Source organism: Sinocyclocheilus rhinocerous, unplaced genomic scaffold (genome assembly GCF_001515625.1).
Source record: "Sinocyclocheilus rhinocerous isolate Xijiao unplaced genomic scaffold, SAMN03320098_v1.1 scaffold3519, whole genome shotgun sequence".
NCBI classification, from domain to species: domain Eukaryota; kingdom Metazoa; phylum Chordata; class Actinopteri; order Cypriniformes; family Cyprinidae; genus Sinocyclocheilus; species Sinocyclocheilus rhinocerous.
The window spans coordinates 65,183-68,647 of record NW_015641496.1 but is presented as its reverse complement, the minus strand read 5'-3'; the positions used below and the strand labels follow the sequence as shown (position 1 = coordinate 68,647).

General features: G+C 35.5%; 1 protein-coding gene across 1 annotated transcript in view; it reads left to right on the top strand.

The window, feature by feature from the left end:
• Nucleotides 1-3,465, top strand: part of LOC107755138 (ATP-binding cassette sub-family G member 1-like) — a 35,076-nt gene that overhangs the window by 16,959 nt on the left and 14,652 nt on the right. The window lies entirely within an intron of this gene.

Below are 3,465 nucleotides of genomic sequence, written 5' to 3'. Positions count from 1 at the left end.
TTCTCAAGAGCGATTTTTGAAGGGGACACAAATAATACAGCTAAAATTGTACTTATAAAGGATATGTGTTACGAATGAACACAAGTAGGCAACAGGCAGCGGGTCCAAATGCAGTTCAAGATCCTTTAATGATAATTCACAGAAATAAGCATCCAAAATACATAACAACTCACACCGACAATAGCAGACCAGGGCTTAATATACACAAACACAGGACCAAACAGGAAATGGAACACAGCTGAACCAGGTAGACACTAATGAAAACACAGCATGATGGGAAATGGAGTCCATGACCAGAACAGGCAGGAACACAAAACAGGAACGCCCTCTAAAGCCTCACAGTGGTGCAGGCAACCGGGCGTGACAGCTATACTGTTATCATTTCCAAACTGTCCTATAGCACCTTATATACTGAACAAGAGAGGCCATATAACCCTGTGAAAAAAAAAGCTATTTTAACATATACTTTTAAAAAGAGTACTTTAAAAGAATACACTTAAGTAGTGTTTTTGGACACTTAATCGCATGTTAATTTGAAAATGTATTATAATTTACATGCTAATTGGAATGAGCTGAACTATAGTTCTGTCATGACAACTCTCGGAGGGATTGGCATGGTAAAGTGCATGACAATGTTAATGTGTTTAGTCTTGGCGGAATAGATCTGCTACGCTGCTGCTGCTGTTGCTGCGACAGAGCAAGTACCGGGACTTGCTACTGCCAATACATCCACAACATGCTGCTGTGAGCATGTAAGAAATACTGCTGCTGCATATATAACATATATGAAATAACCCCCATATAGCATACAGGAATCACCCCGTAGCAGATCTATACAGGTGGAGCTGGGGAAGGTGGAGGGTTTCTGAAGTGCGCTGCCAACTGCTACAGCAAACAAAAGCCAGGTATTTGAATATTGAGCAGCGAGCTCATTGGCTACCGATACAGGAGAGAACCAATCAGCTGCCATGTGACAATGATGTCGCCAGGACAGATTGCGCTAGACCTATCGGGCTGCGCCATCTAGAGTTTCATGCCAGAACTCTGTATATTTCTGTTGACCCACTTAAGTAGGACTTAAGTGCATCTTTATATGTATTTGCATAATTACTCTTATTGTGTTTTTAAATATGGTTGGAGTGTGCTGCTAAATGTGATGACAAACATTTACAGTAAACTAAAATTTACTCAGATGTCTATTCTGTTAAAACTTGTGTGTCATGTATTTAAATATAATTGTTATTATGCAATTTCTGTACAGTATGTTTAAAATAGATTAACTTTAGATGTATGTTAGACAACACATCAAAATAAGTGTACTTCTTTAAAGCATGACAGAAGATTATTAAAACATTGAAAATGTGCTTTAAAGTTACCTATAATTAAGTGGGAAATTGGAACACTCAGTATGGCAGTTGTAGTAGTTTTGACTTCCAAATTAAAAAGCTAGTTACCAATCGGCGAAGTCAATGCCTGGTCTTTTCAACAGTTCTTGCTCTCAGCGTCAGTGCATCTGCTGTTAAAAGTTGCACTCAGCATTTACTCTACATTTTTAGCTTTATTGCTGATTTGAAATAGTTTATTAAAATGTGAGTTTGGCAGGCAGTTTTGTTTTTAGATTGAGATATTTTCCTATACAGTTTAATAGAAACTGTACTTGCTTGATGGAATATAGCTGTTGATTGCATTTTCAAGATGGACAGTGATTGTACTGACTTGCTTGGAAAGGTATTTTGCTATCTGTCAGAAACTTTCAAATTTGAAGTTGCATTTATCCAAATGCTTGTCTTCCAGCAAAAATGTTGCATATTGTTTTGAAACATCTCAGGTTGTCACATTTTTTTTGTTGGGAAAAGTTACCACATTTCAGTTTCATTAATGATTTTGTATATTATATTTGTGTTAAAAGGTCATTTTTTCCTAGAGATGCACTGATTGCAATTTTCTTGGCCGATTCCGATTTTTTGTTAATGTGATCTGCCGATACCGTTTTTTGCAGATTCTGATTTTCTTTCTTAGAACTATAATTGACAGCATATACAAACAAAAATCTACTTTTCTTCAACGCAAAGTTTTATTTTCATAAAAAAAACACAAGTAAAAAGTCAGTAATAAAATAAGAACAAATAAAAAAAATTGCAAACAGTGTTATTTTACATTTGATTACTTTAATTTCTGTAGTCTTCATTGTAAAAATTAAATACAGATTAATGCTTACCATTCAAGTTATAAAACGTATTCAGTCAAGAGCAGAACATTTTTTTATTTGTTTTTTGTTCTTTGATTAACATGACATACAGCAGCATAAATATTGGACTGCGGTCCCTTTAAGAGTTTATCCACGGACCCAATATACTGTTACACAACATGCGTTCTCTTTTGCCTTGTCCAAATACCCACACTTGCGGTCTTTGCACTTGACCACTTGACTAAACTTATATGACGTATTTCCTGTATTTGGCCCAAGTGTTCAAGTGAGGATGAAGACCACAAGTGTGTGTCGAACTTTTCATTACCTGATGGGACACACTTAGTGTTGTAAAAATGCAAGTGTTTACATAGCTTTATTTTTATTTTAAACACTTTGCATTTTAAAATCAACTTCTAAATGTCTGTTCGGAAGTCCCTATAACAGATGGCACAATTTAATTTGTGATACTTCTAATTAAGTGATAAAAAGCAGTTGCAAATGTTGTACAAAATAAACATTCTCATCTTTGCACCAATAAAATGTGCAACACTTTGTTTTACTACCAAATTATATGTAATATCTACTAATTATAAACTAACTTATATGACGTATTTCCTGTATTTGGCCCAAGTGTTCAAGTGAGGATGAAGACCACAAGTGTGTGTCGAACTTTTCATTACCTGATGGGACACACTTAGTGTTGTAAAAATGCAAGTGTTTACATAGCTTTATTTTTATTTTAAACACTTTGCATTTTAAAATCAACTTCTAAATGTCTGTTCGGAAGTCCCTATAACAGATGGCACAATTTAATTTGTGATACTTCTAATTAAGTGATAAAAAGCAGTTGCAAATGTTGTACAAAATAAACATTCTCATCTTTGCACCAATAAAATGTGCAACACTTTGTTTTACTACCAAATTATATGTAATATCTACTAATTATTATTAATATTTAACTTACATTGGAAAGGTTTCCTTGACCTCTTGTGAGATCTCGGCAAAAAGTCTCACGATTTATTTCCAGAACATGATGCATGATGGGATACACTAAGCCTCGAATAGCGCTCCGGAGCGGTATTTGAGATAGTGTGGATTTAGTGTGTGTTAAGGGCACTGCACTTTGGCATTTTTAAGATCTGGGACAATCTTGCGCACTTACTTCCTGTCGTGCACACGCGCTCTCAAGTGGCCAAGACCGCAAGTGTGGGAATTTGGACAAGGCATTTCTCAACTATTTAACGTTCCAAAACTGACTGTGTTTAACTGGATAC